Source organism: Harpia harpyja, chromosome Z (genome assembly GCF_026419915.1).
Source record: "Harpia harpyja isolate bHarHar1 chromosome Z, bHarHar1 primary haplotype, whole genome shotgun sequence".
NCBI lineage: Eukaryota > Metazoa > Chordata > Aves > Accipitriformes > Accipitridae > Harpia > Harpia harpyja.
In genome coordinates, this window is record NC_068969.1 from 91,618,180 (window position 1) to 91,644,858 (window position 26,679).

The window sequence follows — 26,679 nt, forward strand, 5'->3', positions numbered from 1 at the left end:
TTGCTGAAAAACGCGTTTATTTTTTAACTCGTTATGCACAGATACGTGGCTTGCCGCCAGATGTACCATACATAGCTGCAGTTCGTTTTACATCTTTGTTCCATCTTCGAAAGTGTTTTGTTGCAATTGTCTGCACGCAAATCAAGTGACTAGACTAAAAACTCCCCCACCACGGTATTTATTAAAACATAAATCAGCTGGCCCACACCTGCGATTTGAAAACCCGCCCTGGCAGCACGGTTCTAACAGATCTTGCCGGGGGGGAAGCCTGAACGCTGCTTTGGAGGATTACTGCCGGATACCGGTTCTTGTTCGACGAATTTAAGATAGACAACACTTATTGCCATTGTCCTCCCTGCATGTCTGCTGAGCAACACACAAAAACCTGCTGAACGCGTGTTAAGGTGCAGGTTTGCACTTGCCTGAAGTATCCAGGTACCAGCTCACCTTCGCTGCCAGGATCACCTAACGTGGTCCCAGCCACCTTCACTGGTTCCAGGTCCTGTTGCTAGCAGCTGAAGTAGGAAATCAGCCTTTCCTCACAGAAAGTTGTGGCAAGCGTGAAGGCTTTTCCATTATGTTAAGCTAACTTGATTTGAAAAGAAAAATCACCCCCGTTTTCATCTACCTATCACAATGGGGCTAATGCTTGGTTTGGTGAAACGCTGTACAATCACCTCAAACATGAGTGGCACGTGTAAATATTAACTGAAGGTTTTTGTTCGAGTATGGTTTTCAAAACTGAAAGATCACCCTGCTTATAGGCCAAGTGTAATTGTAGCACTGTTATTCAAGTGACTTGAGCCTTCTGGAGGAGGCAAGGTGAGAAAAGCACCGCCAAAGGCATAAATCGGAAGAAAACAGGATCAAGCTTTAAGAACACTGCTGGTTCTGCAGCATTACCCCGAGAAATGAGGGACTGTGATCACTCAATCTTCATTACTGTATGTAAAAGCAATGCGACTTCTAGAAACTTTCTGGCTGCAGTTTTTCAAGTCAGCCCCGTATTGCAGATAGTGTTTTAACACAGCACCGTGGGGAGTGTGGGGGGACAATGGAATGCAAACTTGTTTAACAGTTACAAAAGAAACTGTGCAGTTTCCATAAACAGTCTGATCACAAGAGAAGCAGAATTGCTCAAGGATGTTTCAAACGGCATTGCTGGTAAATCTGATCTGACCATGTAACTCCTACATCGGTCTATCCTCAAATTCCACCAACATCAAGTCCAGTCTTTATCATGATACTGATAAAGGTACTGATCCTAAATACCAGAACGAGAAAACAGTATGACAAAATAAGACTGCCACGATACATGGAATGATGAAAGATGTCCTCATTTCTTGCCAACTACTGAATTGATTTGCTGAATTCCAAGGAAAATATTTAAGGGCTTCAGACAAGAAGAAAAGAGGGCACAGGAAGACTGTAAACAGCTGTAAGGTAACTATCTCTGAAGACCTATGTTATTACCTTGTTGACAGGTTTTCACTGAAGACAAGAGATTGTTTTCTTTGCAGTATTAAGACCCCAACACGCATAATTCTTTCTTAAACACACTCTTTCTCTTTCCAGTCAAGAAGTCTCAATTTACAGTTTGTTTCAGCAATGTGCCAAGTCCCAGACTACTGTCACAGTTTAGCATTCTAAATCTGGACTGCTTCCTTGGGTAAGACAAAAAGGTATAGTTGGCTACAGTACACCTACAGCTGTGTTATGGTATTATGAAAAAAATCAAGTAAATGACAGAATAATGTATCTTGAAGAAGTGAAGTTTACCTGTGTGCCAGGATGCTCACTGATTAATTACTTTAAGCTTCAAACTATTGCGTTTGCAGTTATTCATATAAAAAGTACAAAAAATTTATTTTACAGTGTGTTTTTTAAGTCTTCTCAGGAAACAAAAAAGTGTCTACAATTTTTTCCCCTATTTCTCACTGTTAACCTGTGGATTTCTCTCCTTAAAAAAATAACTTGACATAAATTTAAAACAGTAACATCTATTTGCTCTGATTCATTAAGTTTAGAAATCAGATTTGTATGCTGAGACATAATATAAAAACTGTTTATTTCTATTATCTAACAAAGTGTGCAAAAAACATGACTTCATGTTGTTTTTTACTCCCTGTAATAAGCATGTAATTATTTTTCATTCAAGAAGTCTTCAAGCTACATTTGAAAGAAAGAAAAATATTTTTCAATTGATTATTGTCCTGATTTCAGCTAGGTCAAAGTTATTTTCTTCTCAGTAGCTGGTACAGTGTGTTTTGGATTTAGTGCGAGAATAATGTTGATAACAAACTGATGTTTTAGTTGTTGTTAAGTAGCGCTTATCCTAAGTTAAGGATTTTTTCAGTTTCTCATGCTCTGCTGAGGGAGCATGGCAAGGACAGCTGACCTGAACTAGCCAGAGAGATATTCCATACCATAGAACGTCATGCTCTCTATATGAACTGGGGGGAGTTGGCCGGGAGGGGCCAATCACTGCTCAGGCATTGGTCAGCAGGGGGTGAGCAATTGCACTGTGCATCGCTTGTCTTTTCTTGTGTCCCCCCCCCCTTTTTTTTGTTAATATTCCTTTTCATTACAATTATTATTATTAATTATTATTGTTTTTATGATATTTTATTTTACTTTAGTTATTAAATAGTTCTTATCTCGACCCACTAGTTTTACTTTTTTGTCCCCAATTCTCCTCCCCATCCCACTGGGAGGGGGGGGAGTGAGCGAGCAGCTGTGTGGTGCCTTCTTGCTGGCTGGGCTTAAACCACAACAATTACGTTTGCATTCCAATATAAACTATTTCCATTTCCCACTGCTAACATGAAATTATAATCATGATGTTCCATTCGTAAAAGATTAAGCATGGAACATATCCAGACTTCTGTTTAATAAACACCAAGTACAGATTTCCATTATTTTCACATATACAGCAAATATTCAAGTCCTTATTTCCTTTATAAAAGCACCTTGATCCTATTTTAATATAGTGCTTAAAAAAATTCAAATATATAGTACATTTGTTTCTGTACATGTATGTGCAAGATCTCCTGTCAAAAATACGAGTATGGAATCCTACAGCTTCACCGTTTGCACCTCCTTTGGTGAACATAACTTTCTATCACATGATATAAGTACCATCTTTGTAGTATTTCATGGATTCTAGTTGCTGAGTCATTGCAAGGACATCCTGAAATCCTGTACTGAGTCCAGACATGTGTTGAAAATAAGCTTCCTTCTCCACTTGGACAGTTAGGTTGTTTACGCCAGCATCTTTCAGAATTGCTGTAACCTGAATAGAACAGTATGGTTAACATTAGTATTACACTTAATATGCATCTCACAGTAACTTGCAGTAGTATTCTGGCTCTGAAATACTGTAGATTAAAAAAATATCATCATGAAGAATTCAATTTTCTGGAAAATTGAGCTTCAGAGGGTATAGCTTTGCAACTTCTGCATAATGGGTAATTCTCAGTGTCTTGCATAAGTAAATAACCACCTTTTTAAGGAAAAGAAAACCCCAAGGCAGGCAGATACTAGCAAGCCAGTTATAAACCCATGATTAGCATCCCGATATCCCTACTGTTTAGTGCCTGTTTTGTAGCACGAAATCCACCTCCTCCTCCTTGTCTCAGAGCACATGTAGTGCCACTTTCAACAGTGAGAAAAAAATGCCCATACTTTTTTTTTTTGGTAGATGTTTTAGCAAACAACTCTTTATGCAGCTAATTCCAAGCTAGCAGGCAAGAGGAAGTACAGCACTAGAGACCAGCTCCAAGACATTAACTAAAAACTACAAAAATAATCACAAACAGCAGCTTCAAACTTCAGCCTCTGAAAAAGGGCTACAGAGTAAGAAATCAAGACGTTAGGGTCTAAAAACCTTGTACCTTACCTGCTGTACAATTCTCTGTTCCATCACATCTGATACCACTTGCACATGTATTGTACCTGCCACAACACTTGCAGAGTGACACCAAAAATGAGGATCTCTAAGATATGACTCCTTCTATTTTTTGAATCTGTAAAGAAATTACATTAGCAACAATTAATTTAAGAACCCATTTTAAACTTGTGTACGTACATGGATGTTGGTGGCAAATATTTCACAGGGAAACAAAGCTGTATAACAAAGCAGCTTTCCAGCTAAGCTGTTATTCAGAAGTATGTAGTACTGAAAGGTCACCTTGCTATTACTGTCAAAGACAAGAAGCTAAAAGTCAAACTAAATGAAAAACCGAGCACAGTGCAATGCTAAATAGGAAGAGAAAAAAGTCATTTAGTGTACAGATCACAATAACATCAACGTATAGACCAACCAGGAGGCTGGCTGGGCACTTAACAATTTCTAGGGCATCTGTTACCTCACTATCCAGGATAAGCAGCTATTTAGTTATCATAGCTGCACTTAATTCAGAGACATAGTATCTTCCCATAATTTTATCATTTTATTAAATTGATCTTTGTACTGGATCTGGCTGGGATGATGTGAACTCTTTTCACAACAACCCGTATGGTTCTGTGTTTTGAATTTGCGCCTAAAACAGTTCTGATAGCACACTGATGTTTTGGCTATTGTTGAACAGTGCTTGGGCACTGTCAAGGCTTTCTTTTTCCCACTCTGCTCATGCCCTGGTGAGTAGGCTGGGGGTGGGCAAGAAGTAGGGAGGGGAAACAGCTGGGAAAGCTGACCCAAGTTGGCCAGAGGGAAACTGCATGCTGTATAACGCCATGCTCAGCAGTAAAAACTGGGGTAGAGGAAGAAGGGGGTTTTTTGGCTTCCAAGGTGGCTGTTGCCTGGAGACTGACTGGGCATCAGTGTGCTTGTGGGAGGTGGTGCAGTGCTTTTTTTTTTTCGCTCTCTCCTTCATTTGTTAAACCGCCTTTGTATTGCTCCCAGATTTTTCTTGCTTTTGCTCTTCCTTTTCTCTCCCTTGTCCCACCAGCAGTGGTGGTGGTAAAGTGGGGAACAAGCAAGTGCCTGTGTGGATGCCTGGCTGCTGGGTGGGGTCAACCTACAGCAACCATATTGTTTTACTGTGATGTATTTTTTAAAAGGCTTTTTCTATTATCTTTCAATGAATTGCTCTTTCACTGTTTTCAAAAAGTGCCTTCTTCATCCTCGGTCTCCCAGAATTGCTGTCTTCCCTTGTCAAAAAGTGAAACCCCACTCTGCACCTCACTTTCCTTTCGCTAAGCAAGCCTCTCCCAGCCAACTTCCATTCATTCTTTTCTTTCTCATGCAGACAAGAACACATCTCCCTCTCTACTAACTGACAGGACATCAGGATAGTGTTCCTTGCTGCCTCTAGTTGATGGCATCCTCAACGAACATGTAACTAGTTCTTTGACAGAGAGGTGTTTCCCACACTGAGGTCTGCACTATGATTCTGGGCAGGAACTTCAAATGAGCCAACAGTGAAGACTAAGTACAACCTCAAAGTAGATACCGTACTGCAGCAGACAGGAAAAGAATGGACTAGAATGAAAAAGTAATTAGAAAAAAAAGCTGTACTTTTTCCATCTCACCTACTGTGAACCAGCATGCCCTTCATGGTATGGACAAATAAGAAAACCTGCAATTACAGGCTCAAGATATAATCTTGTAGCCTGAACTGTACACATCAAGTTTAAAAAGGCCGCAAGCTTTTGGGAATTGCTACCTTACTTTCTTAGTGCTAAGTACTTTTCCTGCACTGTTACCATAATTGTCTGAAATGATGAGCTACCCATAAAAGCAAAAAACAGTACAAGTTTTTTTAGCTGCAAAACAACTTTCATCAGTAGAACTCCTAATCCTGTCACATATCTGCAAAATAGAATTAAAACAACCCAAGACATTAAGTTGTCTAAGACAACGGAAGCTGTCAGACTGAACTACTTGAGTTTAATAATTATTAACAAGTTTTAGCTTTGTATGTTTGTGTATAAAAACATTTAGAATTGTAGTTCTGACCTTTTCTAAAGCTGCATGCAGATCTTTCTCCTGTTCTGGAGGTATCCTCAACAAAAGCACTTGACAGGCATCTTTCAATAGTGGGATAACACTAAGAAAAATCAATGTAGCAATAAAAAGAGAGCAGAGTGGATCAGCTATGAGCCGTCCAAATTCCAAATTGCTGAATAAATATCGTTGATACGGTAACACCAACACTGCCAAGAGTGTCTGCTAACACATGCAGAAACACACCTGAAAACAAAATGAACTGAGTGATTAAGTTGAACAGCTCTGTTTAAAATGTACATACATGTTCAACAGCGGAAACACAGTAGGGTTTATTAAACGTAATAAACGCCCCTCAAGCTAAACAGAGGCAATTAGCTGCCTAACCTGGTGCAAAATTAAACAAAACATTTAGCTTTTCTAAAATTTAATTACAAATCAATGTAAAAAAAACCATTTTTACTCCGCAGTGCAATGATCTAGGCAAGCATTCACAGATTAAACCAAACGTGAAGAGTCTTTAAATTGTTAGTGGGATTTGTACTGTATAGCATAATCATTTAACTGCGTATAGAGGGACTCATTGATCCGTAACAGAGGATAAGATCAGTGCAAATGCATTGGCCTGCTCATGTGGACAGACACTAATGTATCATTTGGTTTTTGTATGCCAGTTCTGCTCCAATTTTATAAGACTGTCTATCTGCTACTGCTATGAATTTTATACTTTATACTGCTTTAAGGATGGGTAGCATTCTCAATGTACACTCAACGGGCATAGAAAAATAATCTCTAACCTTTTGTAAGATTAGTGCTAGTTAAGTGTCAGGATTTGAAAGAATACTGAAACAGCTAAGAGTATGGGCAGACTTCACAAAAATGCCAGACAACAGAATAGCCAACTGAATTAGGAAGTAATATAACCAATGAAATATGAGACTATTCGCTAAAATGCTTATGCTCTGACAAGCTTACACGAACAACTCATTCCTTTATAGATTTTTTTATAAGCCAGGTGGTCGGTAAATAACTACTTTCTAACTGCTAGGGGAAAAAATTCTAAGAAGTAGCTATGCTGAAATTTTAGATATATTGCCCTTCTCAGTTAGCTTCTGAATTTAGATTTGAAAAAGAAAGTTTCATCTTTACCACTGTTATCTTCTGAATCACAAATAGAAGCATATTCTAGGTTGCTGGCCTGCATTTGTTCTGCTTCTTATCCCCTCCTCCAGTGTTTTTACAACCAGCTATCATGTGATACCTAGAAGCATGGTAATACCTTTATAGATAGAGACCTTGTACTTTCATTTCCAGATGGAACTTAGAAACAAGGACTTTAAGCTTATTCAGTAAGGTTTACAATGACTACTTATTAATCTTAGTGAAGGCTGTAGATTAATGCTTTTTATTGGTCCTTAAGTATTACCCACACCTAAGAAAGCCTTGCAAAGAAACGTTTCAAGTTATGTTTCTTCAAAGCCATGCAAAGAAATGTTTCAAGTTGTGTTTCTTCAAGTTGAACTCACTAACGAAGAAACAGTTTGAGAAATTCATGTATACCGTGTTAAATGGCTGTCAGATCACTTCTGGAGACAGATTTTAAGAATGATGCATAGTATTGGGTCTGATTCTGAGAATCTTCAAAGCCTGCTGGAAATCACATACATCATTTACGATTCAACAATCTGTACTTGCCTCTCATGTTGGTATTCATGCCTCCTCCAGAAGTCCCGTGGGAATGTCCATGACTGTGCCCATGGCCGTGGCTGTGCCCGTGGTGAGAATGGCTGTGATCGTGTGAGTGACAACCTCCCCGAGAAACCCCATGGGAGTGCGCGTGGCTAAAGGCACAGATACCAACAAGGTTTACGATCAGCCCTCCAACAGAGACTGGCTGTGAGAGGAAGAGAAGTTTTAAACTTCACTACATCTGCCCAGAAGTTCAAGTTTATTTTCTAGAACATGGTAATCAGAAACACTATGCACCTAATTAAGAAAAACTGTGGAAGCATTAACATCAACAGGATTATTCTAATATGGATTCCTCATCATATTCCTTTCAGTATACAAGCTGGTTTCAAAGGAATTTTCCTTCCCTCTCAAAAAAATCCAATTCTCCCCAACCTTCCCAAGAACCCCACCCAAAATGCAAAACCTGGTATCCACAAATTAGGACAAGATAGCAAATTTAGTTTTAAGAAGGGGTGATTGATTTTATCTACTTTCATAAAGAGGTAAAGTGGTTCGAATACAAGGTTTGCTTCGCTTTCATTGCCCCCTCCCCCCCAAATTCTATATTGTATGTAGGACACGCACACTCATCTAAAATTGTACTCAACTGAAGACAGCAACTGCTGCTTTACTGGTCGAGTTGTGCTTTTTATCTGTCTGCCTATTTTTCTGCTCTTCTCTTGAAAAACAAGCAAAGCATAAGAGTAATTCCAGCTAATAGAGGAATTAAGCAAGTCCTATTCAGGTGTTATTAGACCTTTTCTTGGCTATGCAGACTGTGCTCATATAGAGGGGGCAACCCTCCCCCCCCCGCCAAGAAACAAAATCAGTAGTAAAAATGGAGCAAATATTGAAGATTAAAAAGAAAAAAAAAAAAAATCAGGCCTCAGTTCCAGCAGTGCCCATTTCTAATTGTGCCTACATAAAAATCTTTCTCTTTGTTACCGAAGAGAGCAGGAGAGCACAAATTTGTGTGTGCGTGTGAAAGAAAACAAGTGAAGCTGGAAATGTGATAAACGAAGGCATGGATTTGCAGAATTCCATAACAAAAAAAATTTAGTTTGAAGAAAATGAACTACTGCATTTGAAAGAAATGGATGGAAGCTTGAAAATTTAAGTAGGGAGCCCCTGAAGAGGCTGTGGAAGGTAGAGAGACACTGGTGTAGTTAAGATTAGCTATGCACAGCTTCAGGATTGTTTATGCCATAGTAACACACTCAGCATTATGTTATGAATTCTGCCTGATTTCTGAGGTTTCTCAGAGACTAACACAAAATCTCTTCTGTAATAACTGACATTGGTATACATAACAGCTGAACCAAATTTAGTCTTGTACAGATTATTTACTCAGTATCTTTTATTGTAGAAAGACAACCATCTAAAAAGATTACAGCTGTAACATCTTAGAAAAAAATTCAATTTAACTGTTACAATTAAATTATATTCACCCCTATATATTTTCATATTTTAAAACTAGATGAAGTTTGGACTTTAAAATTAGAATATGTTAAAAAGTCAAGGCACAGTTTAGATTAGAGTATGCAACTTTAGTCTCCTAACTTTTTTTTTTTTTTTAATTAAGACAAACATAAATGAACCATTAACTGCCAAACAACACTGAAACAGAATGACAAAACTTACAGTTAGCATATTTGTATCGATGTCTGGAGGATCCACCAGTCTGGCCACCGATTCCATGAAGACAAAGAAAGCAGTTACCATCAGAAAGAGGCCATTAATAAATCCAGAGAGAATTTCTACACGTCCATACCTGAAAGCAAACATATGTACTTTTGAGAGTGAAGAATGGGTACTCTGAACAAATTTCAAAGTTATAATAAATAAAATCATAATACATTTAATACAGCATTAAGATTGCTTTGATTTTTTTCCTCAATGCCACAAAATTGTGCCTTAATTTCTGGGTTATTTACTTCTGACAAGGAGGAAGCTAGTTTGCAACTGTCCAAACACCAATAGTATAAAGCTATAATAATGTAAGTATTTTTTTATATATAGTGCACATTCAGGGCTTCAAACTGCTAAACTGCTATGCAATTTAGCCATACAAATTTTGATTATGTCAGCAGAATTGAAATCCTCATATAAACACTGACTTTGAACATATATTTTTGTTTGACATACATATATATATACAGAGTGAGGCAATTTCTAAATAATATTCACAGTGATAAAGTTTTATTTGTAGAGATAAATGAAAATTACATTTCAGACACTTTTTTGCAGGGGTAAGAGGGGAATAGCATGACCACAAATGGAAGAGACATAGCAAAAACCCCACAGAAGCATGCAACACTAAAACTTCCCAAACATATCTTTATAGCAGGACATTTTGAAAATGAGCAAGTAGAATAATTTTCAGATAGTCCTTCAAGAACCTAATATACATACCCATAGGAAAATATGCGAGTTGCTTTCCATCTTGTCATCAGAGCTGCAAAAAGCCCCATCACTAAGGCAGAACAATCAAAAAGCATGTGAAATCCATCAGAAATGAGACCAAGGCTATTGGTCCATACTCCATAAAAAAGCTCCACAAAAGTGGAAGCCTAAAACAAAAGGGAGTTTGAATTTTTCCTCAAAGATTAACTTGTAATTTAATGTCTTGGTAGCTAGCAGGAAACTCTTATCATAGAACACTTGATAGTTTTCAAAGGTATTGTTTGAAGTATTTCTAGACCATTTTCTCTCTCCTCCAACAAAACAAAAGCGATACATTCCAAGTCTATGAAGAGACATTTTTGAACCTACACTCCCAGAAGCCTTAGACCTAAGAAAACAACCCTCCACAGGAGTAAATTTAAGTTTTCATTTAGAATTTTAAACTAACATTGTGCAGACAAAATTTTCAGCATTTTGTCATTAAACAATGTAACAACTCTGATCTGATCTATTATTAGTGTAAAAGCAATGCTGTCTATGTATCTGTAAGAATTTTCTTCACCAATTAGTTGAGTGTTTAACCTTAGGAATTAGTTTTGAGAACGGTACACGAGGAAATATTTTTAATACATGCATTTTCCCTGTATGATTTACTATTATTAACTGGTCTGCCTATAAGCGTTCTTTTCCATCTTTTATACTCTATAATGGAATTTGTTAAAGTTATCACGGATACTTCAAGTTTCTCCCCGTTTCATTGAATAATTGCCAAAGAATGAAGAGAGATCTTTGCAAATGAGGTTCTATCAATCTTGCTTACTGTATGATCTTTTCCTGTTCGAAAGAGAAGCTAGAAATAAAACTAGCCTACTCCAAAATGACACTAAGCAATCCCACACTTACTCTTCTGTTGTCCCCATCCTTGAAGGCCTTACTAGTTTCAGCTTATCTGCTGGTAACATTGAGATACCTCACCTTAAACGTACCATCATACAAGTATTTACTTACTGGTATAATAGTTACCACATAGAACCAGTGCCGCAGTGTGACAACAAACCAAAGTGACCTGCCACTTACTGTAAGATTAGTGTTAAGAATCTTCTATTTTAACATTCCATCTAATGAAACTACTCTATCAAGGGTCACTTTAAAAACAATCAATCATGAGGCCCTTTTAAAGAATAACTCTTCTTACTGTACTATGTATGTACTACTGTGGTTGGGTTTGACAAAAAAAACCAACAGGCACTTACCAGATTTAGGCACAAGAAATAGAAGATCTGCCTAGAATCATACTCCTCAAGGATTTCTTTCAGTGACTCCTTAATAAACCGGGGTAATGACTGAGAGCTCTGCTGTAATGCATCACCCATGAAGTTATAGAGAGGAGTGCCTTCAGGGGAATAGCCAATAAGGGTACCCTTCTGCCCTTTCCTGGAGGGGGAGGACAGGATATTGGCAGCTGCAAGGAAAGTATTGAAGTTTCTGTTGCTGTTTCTAAGCTTCACAGTGATTTTATAATGTGTTTTATCAGCAGTCAAAGCTTACATGAAATCTGCAGGCAGCAAAGTTATTGTCAACTTCATCTTGAAGTTTATCATTAGATTTCATTGCTATGTAAGATTAGATCATCACTTTCACAACAGATCTATTGCATTCTTTTTTTTGTAGACAGACAGTAAGAGCACAAAGTTACAGGCCCTTTTTATCCAAAAGAATCCGTAAAAGCTCATCCAAAAGAATTCTGCACACATCCATTTTCTGATTGGCTTCCCAGTCACACGGACAATAGATTTATCAAAAGATAAATAAGAATACGTACATAAAATGAAGAAGACAGCACTCACTACCACACCTCCAGAAAGAACATGCTCTGTGCTTTCATGGTGTGGTGGCTTATTCATAGCTCGAAGCTGGTCTGTTATTGGATGTGTCCAAAAGTTGCCAAAAAGCAGTGCACTAATGAAAATAAGAAAGGATCCATATCGAGCACACGTGGAAGCTTCCATCTTGACAGAGCATATGGACTCCACGTAGAAATCCAGGATCACAACAAAAAAGATGACTGTTATGAAAGGCATGATGAGAGAAGACCAAGACTCTACTTTACTCTGCAACAAAAAATACATTTCAAACAGGATTGTTCACCATTAGGTGTGTATATACAGCATTAAATCTAGTTCACTTTCATTACAAATGTTTTCAGCAATCCATCAAAACATAAATACTTTTATACTTCAAATTTATCACATAAAACCAACACTCTAGCTATAGAAAGAGACATACAGTTAATATGCACTACAGTACCTTACTTTAAATACTTTCGTGTGCTTAAAAGCAATGCCATATGCAACGCCATGTTTGCAACGGTCTACTCTCCATAAGCATGCAGGCATCACGAACATGTCTTTAATAATCTACTCCTCAGGAATAAAAGAGCCCTGTATTTATACAGTCATTAATACTTGTGCTATGTTAGTATATGAATCCAGGATATAATATCTGAGCTAGAAAGATGAAATAAAGTTATCACACAGAAGAGGAAATTATGGTATCACACAGATATACATCAAAATATAGAGGAAAAATTTCAAACAGAGCTTACTACAAAAATAAAGATGGCAACTTTGGTAATTGTAAAGGTATTTTAAAGGAAAGATTTAAATTGTACTTCAAAAGCAGAAGCATTACAAAAAATGATGTATTTTTGTACTTGCTATCTTACCTCTGTTGTCAGAGAAAGGACAATGACCCAGGGGCACAACAGAAGGACGGAAACAAGATGAGACAAAGCTTGAAGACGCTTGGCTCCACCTACATCTACAGATAGTTTTCGGGAAGCCATGTGAAAACCAACCTTACAGCACAATGCCAGTACCAGAAGCAGTACTCCTCCCTGGAAACACAGAAGGATCACGTTAGCATCTCTTAAGAGCCAGATACCTCACTCCAAACAAAGTGACACTTACATGAAAAAAGATTAATATGCTTTCCTTAACTTATCAACAAAAGCCAAAGACAAGGTATTTCCTGTAATTGTTACTCTAGTTAAAACCAGTAACATAGTATACATGGTTATACCTCAGCACTACTCACAACAGCCTACTATGACTTGAAGTTTAAAACTCTCAATAGTGTTAATTGACATACAACAGCAGTGAATAGGTAGCAAACAGCATACGAAGAAAAAGAAAAATCACACAAAACTTGGTTTCCCATCTTCCATTATTAAAAGTGCTGAAAGCATATGTAAACCCCCAAAGTGTGATGTCACCTTGGCCTCTAAGCCTTTCATAACCTTTTCATTCCCTTACCTTTAATTGCACCATACCATATTTCTTCACAATATTTTCTTTCAAAATTGTTCTACAAATGAACAAGATGCACGCACAGCATCTCATCTCCCTTAGAACACACTTGCTTTGCACAGTTAACCAGTCTCTCTAAGCTGCTCCATATATTTTTTTTCCTGTTTTAGTCCTCAATGCAGCCACTTTAGCAACAAGACTAAGCTAACAGAACAGATCAATCAGATAGGTCAATCCCATATAGTAAGATTTTGATAGTTATTCATGCCACCAATTATAATGGGAGTATACTATGGAGAAGTATCAGAATCTGTGTCTTCAAATACAAGCATCTAATATAAAGGAAAGACTGGGGAAAGATAAAGAAGCAGCAACAAAACACAGACCCCAAAAGTGAGCAAGAAACAGCTTATATGCAAAGCATTATGAACATCCAGGATACTGATGACACAATACTTTATGATAATTTTAATAAGACTTTTTAGGTTACGCATTACAGCAAAGTCCTTCTCAGCTATACAAGTTGAATATTGTATGGTTTGGTTTGCTATATTGAAGATGCTCATACTCAATCAGGATGTAAAAATTAAAGTGCTAGTTCCGTTCCAATATGGGGTGCAGATGTTGAACTTTTTGGTTTTGATTTATGCTTGATTAGCTCTGAGGTGGTGAAATTCTTACCTTATATTAACCTACTAAAATACAAGTTATTTAGTTATTTACCTTGTGATCTGCAACACCTAGGAAAGCAATGATTGTATACAGAACATGGGTAAGAGCACTGTCATGATGCCCCTCAGCTAAATAAAAAAAAATTAAGGAAGAGTTTCATTTGATGATTTTTTTTTTTTAACTGAAGAACAGACAGAGGTAGAAGACAACCACAGAAAGCAGAAGTAAGCAAACTGAGCTTTAAGGTTTGTCAGATCCTTAAAATTTAGGAAAGATGAAAATATTTCCACAGAAAATAGTTAAAAATATTAAGGACAAGGGGGAAGAGTATTTTAAAACATGAGCACATAGTCACTGTTAAATACTGTACAGCAGTCATGATACAGGATTTATGTTAATTTTGGCAATGAGACTTTGAAAAATGTACTCAACAGCATTAAAAATTAGATTGATTTTCACTAAAAGCTCTAAAGCAGCAAGTTGCCTGAAATATCGTCTATATCTTTCCAGTTTCTAAATATTTATACTTTAGAAAACAAAGAGTAATTGACAAGCATAATGCAGCAAATATTAAAATAATGATAGCTTTTGGGAAAACTACTACAGGGCACTTTAACAATGAATTTACTCACTGAAAACTCAGTGGGTTAATCAATACTATTCCTGAATATACCATCTGCATCTGTAATTCCATGTTTTCATCCCTCCTTGAGAAAGTTTACTTTCACCTTATTTGTTTTTACTGTCCATCCTCAAGATGTACCACTTTTTGCCAGTACACTTCACTATGATGAGACGACCTGTTGAAAACTTACTTCACGATCAATTTCAATTTACTCAGTGCCTTTGAAAGCATGTTAGCCAGCTTCCACTTGCAGCTTAAAGTCCATTGTTGTTGGAGCTACCGCAGGCTATTTCACACCGCTTTTCAGCCTAGCAGATGAACTGAGACTACCACATTTGCAAAAGCACAAAACAATCTTTAAGCCACTCCATGGTATTTGAAAAGTCACAGCAGTCAGGTGAAGTCCCCAGAGACTGAAAAAAGGGAAACATCGCACACATTTTTAAAAAGGGCAGAGGGAGAACCCAGGGAACTACCAACCTGTCAGCCTCACCTCTGTGCCTGGGAAGATCATGGAACAGATCCTCCGAGAAGCCATGTTAAGGCACACGGAGGACTGGGAAGTGATTCCAGACAGCCAGCCTGGCTTCACCAAGGACAAGTCTTGCCTGACAAACCTAGTGGCATTATATGATGGAGTGACTACCTCAGTGGACAAGGGAAGATGTCACCCATCTGGACTTCTGTAAGGCCTTTGATATGGTCCCCCACAACATCCTTCTCTCTGAATTGGAGAGATATGGATTTGATGGGTAGACTGTTCAGTGGATAAGGAATTGGCTGGATGGTTGCATCCAGCAGGTAGTGGTCAACAGCTCACTATCCGGACGGAGATCAGTGATGAGTGGTGTCCCTCAAAGGGTCTGTATTAGGACCAGTACTGTTTAGTATCTTCATTGATGACATAGACAATGGGATTGAGTGCACCCTCAGCAAGTTTGCAGATGCCACCAAGCTCAGCGGTGCAGTTGACATGCCTGAGGGATGGGATGTCATGCAGAGGGACCTAGACAAGCTTGAGAAGTGGGCCCCTGTGAACCTCAGGAGGTTCAACAAGGCCAAGTGCAAGGTCCTGCACCTGGGTCAGGGCAACCCCTGGTATCAATACAGGCTGGGGGATGAAGGCATTGAGAGCAGACCTGCGGAGAAGGACTTGGAGGTACTGGTGGATGAAAAGCTGGACGTGATCCAGCAATGTGCACTCGCAGCCCAGAAAGCCTACCGTATCCTGGGCTGCATCAAAAGAAGCGTGGCCTGCAGGTTGAGGGACTTGATTCTGCCCCTCTACTCCGCTCTGGTGAGACCCCACCTGGAGTACTGCGTCCAGCTCTGGGGTCCTCAGTACAGGAAAGACATGGACCTGTTGGAGTGGGTCCAGAGGAGGGCCACAAAAATGATCAGAGGGATGGAACACCTCTCCTGTGAGGAAAGGCTGAGTGAGTTGGGGTTGTTCAGCCTGGAGAAGAAAAGGCTGTAGGGATACCTTACTGCAGCCTTTCAGTACTTAAAAGGGGCTTATAAGAAAGATGGGGACAAACTTTTTAGCAGGGCCTGTTGTGATAGGACAAGGGGTAATGGTTTTAAACTAAAAGAAGGTAGATTCAGACTAGATATAAGGAAATTTTTTACGATGAGGGTAGTGAAACACTGGAACAGGTTGCCCAGAGAGGTGGTAGATGCCCCATCCCTGGAAACATTCAAGGTCAGGTTGGATGGGGCTCTGAGCCTGATCTAGTTGAAGATGTCCCTGCTCACTGCAGGGGGGTTTGACTAGATGACCTTTAAAGGTCCCTTCCAACCCAAACCATTCTATGATTTTGTGATTCTACGAATCTTTCTGGATATATGGAGAAGACTGCCAGCCAGGCTGTCAACCATTTAATACACAGACTTAGGCTACAGCCATTATGTCTAGAATTTCTAAAAAAAAGGAGAGCTGATCAAAAAAGCTTCTAACAATCCTAAGTGGTCTGAGATGTGCAAATGGGCAGGGAGCCTTTAACTACAATTTAAAATCTATAGCTATGTTCTAAGTTCTGAAAGTAAGCAATGCTATTCATTCCGCTGTAAATATCAGTATGTAGATGTAAAAGTAAAATCTTATGTTATAATATTCTTGAAAGGTAAGATTCCTATTAGGAAAAATGCAAGCATATTTAATTCAGTGCACTCAACTTCACATTTTCTCTGTCCCAGTAATAATAGGCACTTGCTCTTGCTCTTACACATAGCAAGAAAGGATACGATGTTCTGCTATCTTAGCCATGAGGTCGTCATTATCAAAAAGCAGTAAGCAGATGACAGCTGTGATGAAAAATGCAGCACCTCTTGTCTGTAAAAAAAACAAAACACAAAAACACACCCCAAAAATTTTTATGTGCTGAAACAGATTAATCTAAAAAAATCCAGGAAATCAGTCCTCTCCCTCCCCTCCTCCTGATCAATCTAAGCATATTTTTGTTAAGTAAGAAAAACATGAGGAAAAAAATATTTTTTTTTTTAATTTTTTTAAAAAATTGACCTGGACAATATGATTTTATATTTATTCTGGTTTTCAGATTTACCAGATAACTCAGGGCAAATCACCACTGTAACAAGCTAGAAGCCTGTATCTTACAAACTTCAAGTGTGATTGCTTCCTTCTTCATGGTGTGTTTCTGCCTGCCAGAGTGCACAGGTACTTTAGCCTGATGATTTAATATTTTGTAGCAGCAAGGAGCCATAAACAAGATCTAGTGGACAAACTGTAGAATTTTGTCTTAGGGGAGGCGAAGGCTAGAGCACTGTGCAAAGGCTCTAAGAAAGCAGAGCTCTGCAGTGCTTTTATAGGGATGGTACAGAGGTAGCTATGAAATCCCAGCGCCCAGAGCTTTCACCACCCTGTTTTAAGACACTGCAATTTTGGTATTCATCATCTTGGCAAGACACTGAGCTCTACAGCTAAAAAATACTATTACAATTCATCTTCTGAAGCCAAATACAGCTATCACCTTCTTGTTTTGGAAAGTCAGCTGACCTCTTTGCCACAGTTCACTTCATAAAGCTGAAATACTCAAAGGACAGCGTTATCACTCCCTTGTTTCTGCTGCGTTAGATATGCAGCTTAACTGCCAAGCATGGCCCACCACAACACAGATTGACAAAGAACCTCTCTGAAGCTCTGCATCTACCCCTTGGGTGGCTGGCTGGAGAAAAAATTTGTCTTCTAGACGAAGAGCTTCATGCTGGATGCCCTAAGCATCTCAATTTGAGGGGGGTGGGCATAGAGAGTCAGAGCAGATGACTGTGCTACTCACTCTAAGGCCAGCCTAAAAGTGATTAAGGGACTCCAGCAGCAGTTATGATTCAGAGTTTTCAAAACTCTCAGCCTGAGGCAGCACCAAAACCAGACCTTCTCCTACACAGCAAGTATTCTAGCCTCAGGCATATGACATCATAAGGTATCTTCCTCCAGCTCCACTTTTTTGAGTGAAAGTGGTGAAGACTCCTAGGTGCTGGCACGAGCTCATTCCACTTAGGGCTGATTAGGCACAGTTAGAGAACACCTTGCGAAATTGTGTGTAATGGGACTCAGACAAAGGATGTCTCAAGTACAGATCTCTAATTAAGTGAAAGACTGGGCCCAAGTATTCAGCACACACAGGCTCATGCAGACCTTAAAGTACTTAGAGAACTTTTTGGCAGAAAACCAACAAAGTACATGAAAAAGCTACAGACATTGAAGAGGCTAGGCAGGGATCTGGAGACTGTATTGCTGGACTTCAGTGCCTAAAGGCCAGGACCACGACATGCACATATGTCCTTTTGTCAGTTTGGACCCCAAATCCTGTTACAAAGAATGCTGAAGTGTAAAAATCATTCTCAAGGTTCTTTTCCGCCTTCAAACAGAAAAAATTCTCAGGTATCTGCCATGGATCTCCAGCAGCTTCACCCACTGTTTCTCTCTTAATGTCATATTTATTATTTCAAGTAGTACATTTTATAATTTTACCACTAATTAAACTAAAAAAAGCACAGTTTCTATGAACATAGGTCCAAAACACTGTTTGTTCCAGGTAGAAAAGTACTTGAATTTATAGCATTCAGTATCTTTTACATTTGGTAAAATGAATTTTTAAATACCTTTGCTGGTCCTCCACCTGAGCTCGTGAACAAGACACTAAGGAGTGATAGCACAACCACATCACTGTGCTCAAACAGCAACAATGTCCTAGAAAAACGTGAAATAAACACTTATGTCCACTTATAAGTTTATCTCACAAGCTTAATATATACTATTTCAGCTAAAATTCAATGACACAGCAGTCAAAGATTTATCCTGTGATTTCAATAGCAAGTTTAAACAATTCAAAAGGATAAATGCAAATCTATTTGCCTTCACCAGCAATAGATCTAGCTGCGGACAGCTAGACGCATCACAAAACAAAGAACTTCCTAAATCAAGGAACAGATTAAAATTATTCATTTATAGATTACTTTAAATTGTACTTTCTTCTAGTAACACAACAAGATACTAACTTACTCAAAATGGAATTATTATTCCCATTACAATACCTCCTCTAAACCAAAGTTTCTGGCGCTCAGAAAAAAGAGGTCCTGTCCTGTATCCTGTTTATTGAGGTGTTAATGGTCTAGTAGTTTATGCAACCTCAGAACATCTTAATTGCTGAAAATAAGAAATTCTAACTTGCACACTATCTCCTTCAGATAGCAAAGGCTGACTAACAAGCTATATTGACAGCTTTTCAGAGTGGAACATGACAGTAATAATCGCTGTCAAGTTTACCAAATGCTTCTGCCATTCTCCACACAGCAATCCAGGCTGCTAGGGTCCACGTTACTGGTTCTGTTTGGGAAGACTGCCAGCACCCAGAAAGGCACTACAGTATTAAGAACTCCTATTATTCTCGGGTGTGCCTTCTTCTGTGTAGAGGATAAAACTTCAACTTCATAAAATGTATTATTTAAGGCTTTACCTTCCTCTCTCTAATGAAAGATGCTGTCTAACTGTGCTGGTTTTGGCTGGGATAGAATTAATTTTCTTCATAGTAGCTGGTATGGGGCTACGTTTTGAATTTGTGCTGAAAACAGTGTTAACAATACAAAGATCTTTCAGTTACTGCTGAGCAGTGCTTACACAGAGTCAAGGCCTTTTCTGCTTCTCACACCACCCCACCAGCGAGTAGGCTGGGGGTGCAGCACAAGAAGCTGGGAGTGGACACAGCCAGGACAGCTGACCCCAACTGACCAAAGGGATATTCCAGACCATATGACATCAGGCTCAGCATATAAAGCTGGGGGAAGAAGGTGGGAGGGATGTTTGGAGTGATAGAGTCTGTCTTCTCAAGTAACCGTTACGCGTGATAGAGCCTTGCTTTCCTGGAGATGGCTGAACACCTGCCTGCCGATGGGAAGTGGTGAATGAATTCCTTTTTTTGCTTTACCTGTTAAACTGTCTTTATGGCAACCCACGAGTTTTCTCACTTTTAGCCTTCTGATTCTCTTCCCCATCCCACCCGGCGGGGAGTGAGCAAGCGGCTGTGCAGTGCTTAGTTGCTGGCTGGGGTTAAACCACGACACTAATCCATTAACCTTCATTTCTGGAAGTCTAATGTTATTCTTTTTTAGTTACTCAGTCAGCACTGCCAACAAACAGCACAAGTGATTTTACTCAGAGTATATGCACTAATGCCACCCAATTCCAACACAGCACAGGCATATGATTAGATAAAGCAGTGCCCTGCAACAAATGCAGAAATTGATTCTAGTTACCTGGCACAGGAATACAAGCTGCTATCACTAGCTGTCAAGCCATGGACTCCCAACAGTTACATAAACAATTGGGGTTACATTAATGAGACTAGGAAATGATGAAATCCACAGTCAGTGATCTCATATCATTCACATCAATAGTTCAAGCACTATCAAGACTTTCCACTGGCATCTTGTCAAAGAATGAATGAAGAAAATTACAAATTCTACAGAAAATTACATGTAGCTTTTCCCAAGCACAACAGAGTTCACTGGAAAAAGCATAAAGATCCATTTAAAATTTCAAAAAATAGAGCAAGAGGCTGGCGTCATGAGCTAATGGATACAAAACAAAAAACCAAAGGAACAAGACAGGGAAAGATCACAAAAATTAGCTTAAAAAGATAACACATTGTTTACAGTTAATATATATTTACCTCAGTGGTCCACAAAGAGTACGGCCAAAAAACCACAAGAGTGAAATGATAGATCCCACAACAGCATGCTTAAAAATTTTGATCCACTACAAAAGAAAGGTATTTCATTATAATTTTCTCCACTGTTTCAGAATAAACACCCCACTATTAGCATTCTTCTAGCACAGCAGCTGTAGAAATAGAGGGGAAAACATACGCTCTGCAAGTTCTGCAAAATTTAGAGTACGATTATCTTAACTACTTTGCCAGGCAACTAAGGTTTCTTTGGACATATCATGAACCAGAATTACTTATTTCTTTTCTACCACAGTACTAGATTCTATAGTATAGTCTGAGATCTCTTTAATAAGAAGCCTGAAAAAACGCTGAAAAAAATTCAAGTCCATTTACCTGTCAAAGATGCTGTTTGTTTTCTAATCTATTTTATGTATCTGATAAATATATATAGAACTAGATAAAACATCCAAGATAAAGAGACTAAGACCTTAAGTCTACATACATTTATGCATGTGTTAAATTCTTTCTTCAGGATGCAGGTTATAATTCAGCTATTCAATACATTATTAACTGTAAATGCAAATTTTTAAAGAAAAGTAACTCATTTTGGAAATACATTAAACAAGACAAAGTACCTACAACAAACATCACATCCTCAAAATGCAGAATTTAAAAATTTTAAACAAGAGCAAAACAATACACACACAGATTTTTCCAAACACAAATCAAAGATGCAATTTATGCCTGTTCACACTTTAAAATTCTGCCATACATGTCTAATCAGGAAAGCAGTTGACATTTGTAACATTTCTCAGGCTATCCTTCAGATTCTCTCTACTTAGCACATACACTGATGACATCGTGCATGGATCAAGTTTTTGTGCACACAATTACATAAAACCAAGATGAATATGGAGCAAATGAAAATATCTTAAACAGCAGGTTCCAACCTGGCCCTACTCTGACATCTCAGGATACTGGGAACTCAACACAGGTTTGAAGAGCATAGACTAGCCCCTCATCACAACGCACCACGCAAAAGCACTCTTTTGGCATGGGGAACATGACTGGAGCATTTCAACATTCTGGCAGTCCAGAAACTGCCCTCTGAAACTGTCAAAGTCAGCCAAGTAGACTAAGCTCTTCTTGCAAATCCAGTCCTCAGAACAGATGCTTGTATGGAGCCAAGGACCAATCTTTTCACAATACATGGCTAAAAATGCTGATTGTTTTTTACAGTGCACTAGACACAAAGTTAGTTACATGCTTCTGGGAATTGCTATCACATCTTCCAAGTGCAGCAACCTTTGTTCCCCTTTCATTTTTGGCAAGAGCCATGCTGTCAAGAATATCTACAAAGACGTGAATCATTATTACATGTGTCAACTCACCTGATGCTTGGTTACCACTTTTCCAGAAGAAAATGGTTTTTGAAACAAAACCATAAAAAATGCAGACCTGTTAAAAGAAGAAAGTTTTCTCTATTTGTGTATTAGCAGTCAGCTTTTTATTCACACCAGCTCTAAATAACTAGGCCTTTCCTATCAGGCTCAGTTGACAACATGGCTTCTCTACATTTTTCATTAAAAGGCCACACTGACCACACCCACTGGTTTTATTTTCCCTGCTGCATTGTGTCAGAAATCAGTACAAAGGTCATGACAAGTGAACTTCAGTTCTGGTCAATTTTAAATGCAAGTTCTTCAGAGAATGACTAATGAGAACTCTACCTGTGATTTACAAAAATCAAAATACTGATCTCAGAAATTTTGAGGAGAAATACTACTATGTTTTTTATTAGCAAGATACATACACCTGAAGGCTTACTCACATACAGAACGGTGAATACACAGCATGTTAGAAATGGTAAGGAACAGCACACATCTTCCTCAACTGGGATCAAGAGTAAGTGATGGGGAAAAACACTATGGTGAAATGTAAACAAATTTGAAATAGAAGACAAAAATGAGGTTCCAAATGTTCCAGCTCTGCCCGGTTTATTACAGAAATGCTCTTCCACATCATATCAGGTAAACATGAAGCAGGATTGTGTCTGCAAAGATTGTTTCTGTATATTTGCTATCAGTTTCTACACTTCAGATCTCAATCAAGGAAAAACAGCAGTTGAAGCTCACAAGAACTAGAGGAATAGAAATTACAAGGAAGAAAGCTTGTCTTCTACACCCTTCTTAAGAAAATTTGGACATGTCTGAGTTTCCTATGATCAGTACTGTCATAGCATGATCAATTTTGAAGTAGCAAAAACATTGAAGTTTCTCAAGGCTAAAGTGGCCTTATGGAAAGATCTGGATAGACCTGGAGAGCTGAGCAATCACCAACCATATGAAATTTAACAAGAGGAAGTGCCTGATTCTGCACCTGGGACGGGGTAGTCCTGGTTACACGTACAAATTTGGGGAGGAGAGGCTGGAAGGCAGCCCCGTGGAAAGAGATCTGGGGGTTTGGGTTGATGGCAAGTTGAACATGAGTCAACAGTGTGCCCTGGCAGACAAAAGGGCCGACTGTGTCCTGGGGTGCATCAAGCACAGCACAGCTAGCTGGTCGAGGGAGGTGATTGTCCCACTCTCCACTGCACTGGTGCAGCCCCACCTTGAGTACTGTGTGCAGTTTTGGGTGCCTCAATGTAAGGATAGGAAACTGTTAAATGCGTCCAGAGGAGGGTGAGCAAGATGGTGAAAGGCCTTGAGAGCAAGACTTAGGAGTGGCCTAGGTCACTTGCCTTGTTCAGCTTGGAGAAGAGAAGGCTGAGGGGTGACCTCATCACAGCCTACAGCTTCCTCAAGGGGGGCAGCAGAGGTGCTGATCTCCTCTCTCTGGTGACCAGCGATAGGACACGAGGAGATGGAAAGAAGCTGTGTCAGGGGAAGTTCAGATTGAACATTAGGAAAAGGTTTTCTATTGAGAGGGTGGTCGGTCACTGGGACAGGCTCCCCAGGGAAGTGATCATGGCACCAAGCCTGTCAGAGTTCAAGGAGTGTCTGGATGATGCTTTTAGTCATGTGGCTTTGTGTTAGGTAGTCCTGCAAGAAGCAGGGAGATGGACTTGATGATCCCTATGGGTCCCTTCCAACTAGAGATATTCTACATTTCTGAAATTATAGTGAGCAGAGATATGAGAGAAAAACACTGCTATGAACAGAGTATTTCCTGGATCCACTGGTACACCTTCTCTTCCTCGATTAATCTATAACAACATAAGGCGGGGTATAAGCTTGACGCTGACAGAGAACACCATGGACAAAGTGTGCCTGAACAGCGGCGGACAGGGCTTCACCCCCTGCACACTCACCCCAGCTGCACTATAAAGATAAACTGCACGAGGTGGACCGCTTTCAGAAGATCGTAGGATTCAAACAGCCCCACGGCTTTCAAAAACTTGGTGAAGCACAGCAGCACGATGTACCGCGTCAGCCTGCAAAAGCGGAAAGGGCCGTTCGCGCCTGCCACCACGCACACGCCGCCGCCTCCCGGGCCAGGCCCCGGTCCCAGGCCCAGGCCCAGGCCCAGGCCCCGCCCCCGGTCCCGGTCCCTCCCCCTCCCCGGCGGCCCTGCGCCTCACGCGGAGGAGGCCGCCGGCTCCCGCCGCCCGCGGAAGGCTGAAGGGCGATGCTCGCTGCTCCCCAGAGGGAGGGACGGCGACGGGCTGCCCCCCTCACCCAGCGGGGCGGCCGCTCCCCCCCCCCGCCCCCCCCCCCCCGCCGCCGTTACCGGGCGGTGGGCACATCGACGGGCCCCAGCACGCCGCCGCCGGCCAAGGCCTGCCCGCTGTACTTCTCCTCCATGCCGGGGCAGGGCAGCGGGCGCGGCCCTACGCCCCTGCGAGGGGAGAGGTGCGAGGGAAGGGGTGCGAGCGCTCAGGCGCGGCGCGGCCCGCCTCCCCCGCAGCGGGGGCACCTCATCCTCCGCGGCCGGTAGGGCCGCCGCAGCGGGAAGGGAGCGGGAGGGCAGGCCACGCCGCGCGCATGCGCCGTCCGCCGTGCGCAGGCGCCCTAGCGGAGTGGGCCGGCACGTCCGCGGCGGGCGCCGGAAGCGGCGGCGGGGACGCGGGAAGGGCGGCGGCGTTGCCTTTCCCGGCGGGCCAGCCTTGGGCCGCGGCCCGTCGGTCCGGGCGGGTTCCGCTGCCCTGGGGGCGGCCTCCGCCCCTAGCGGGCTGCCGGCTGCGGGGCGTGCTGGTCGGTCTCCGGCGGGGGTCGGCGGATGGGGCGTGTCCCCTCTGGGTCCGCGTGCCTTGGGTGTCCGATGCGGAAAGAAAACCGGTGATTGTGTTCCGGCGAGCCCTGTCCCCGTGTGTCCGTCCCATCCCGTCCCCCCGCTCCCGCCCGCTTTAGGGAGCCGCGCTGTCGGTACGTGGCGCTGTGACCCGGCAGCGTGGCGCCGGGGTGGGAGGGGAGCCAAGGGGGGCACGGGCACGGGCGAACGGCCCATGGGTGAAACGGAGCCTTAAAATGATAACACACGCCGCATGTGTGCTACAGAGGGATGTGCCGCGCGTTTTCTGTGACTTGCTCTCCCAGCCCATACTCGAGTTTTCTCCTTTACTGTTCCTGTGCTGTGAAGGAAGCACGTTTGTCCTTAAAACTCGCCCATGACGTACGCAGCCTGCCTTACGGTAATTTCGTACGCGGTGCTGTAGGGTAAGGCTCTGCCAGGGCTCTGCGGGTTTCGGTGTTCCTGGTGCCCTGGAAACCGGGCTGTATCGCGCCGGCTGATACCAGATGTATGCTGCAGCCGTCCTCACTAATAAAATGGTATAGACCAGTAACTCATTTTTGGAGGACACTGTGCTGGCAGTTCCAGTCCGGTGGAACCGGTAGCAGGAGTTGGCTGCAGTGTGTTACATCACCCCTTTCCGTCTGAAGAAGCTGCTCGACGTGTAAAGCATTGCAACCTCTTTCCATTAGAAGGGGAGGCGAATTGTGGAATTGTAATTTTTTTTTTTTTTAATGCAAGCCTGTCGATTTTGTATTGTTTTGTATTACTATGTGCAAAGCCTTTTTGTCCTGACCACTCTCAGGATCAAGCAGCAGGAGAGGATTTCCCTGCTGACGGCTCCAAGCATCCAGGTACTTCCACCAAAACTACATTCAGTCTTTTGCTTTTCCTCAGGACCATTGCTGCCCGTCATTCACCGAGTATCTTTTCTTTTTTCCTTGCGCTACAAAAGCATAGTGTGGTCCTCATTTCCTAGATGATTTTCTAATTACACAGATTGTTGGGATCAGATTCTTTGTTTAAGACCAGCAGCCTGGTGATTTGGTGAATGAGCCAGAAACCTTGGATCGTGCCTTGTGAGTTGCCTGAGAGCTTTCATTGCTTTGAATAACCAATACTTGGTGCTCCTGCCTGTGGCAGTGTTTACAGTCAGCCTCCCTCTGTTCGTGCCCCCACTTCTTGGAGACGGCATCAACATGACCATGCTTCTACCCAACCCTGATCTTGCTTGTGAAGCTATTATATGGCTGGTTCTTCATGCATGCGCTAGGTTGCTCAGGATTTTCTGGTAATGGTCACGAAGCTGGGAAATCTTCCACAGTGGTGAGTTTTAGTATTTATCAGTGAAGTGCCTGACACCCAGCTGGTTTCACCCCACCTCCAGTGTACCAGTAAGGTCTCTGCACAGAGATTGCTTCACTCACAGGTAAAGTGGAACAACATCCTGGATGACATGCAAACTGTGTAACCGTTCATGGAGATACTACAGAAGAGCATGGGGGACTAAAATGTCCAGCTGAAACTAGTGGCAACATTGAGGCAGAAGGTTGGAAATGCCCATATCGTGAGATAGCA

The 26,679-nt window shown here is 41.1% G+C and overlaps 1 pseudogene; it reads right to left on the reverse strand.

Moving 5' to 3' along the window:
* LOC128137113 (zinc transporter 5-like) lies at positions 1-24,842 on the reverse strand (annotated as a pseudogene).
* Between the last annotated feature and the right edge of the window lie 1,837 nt (positions 24,843-26,679).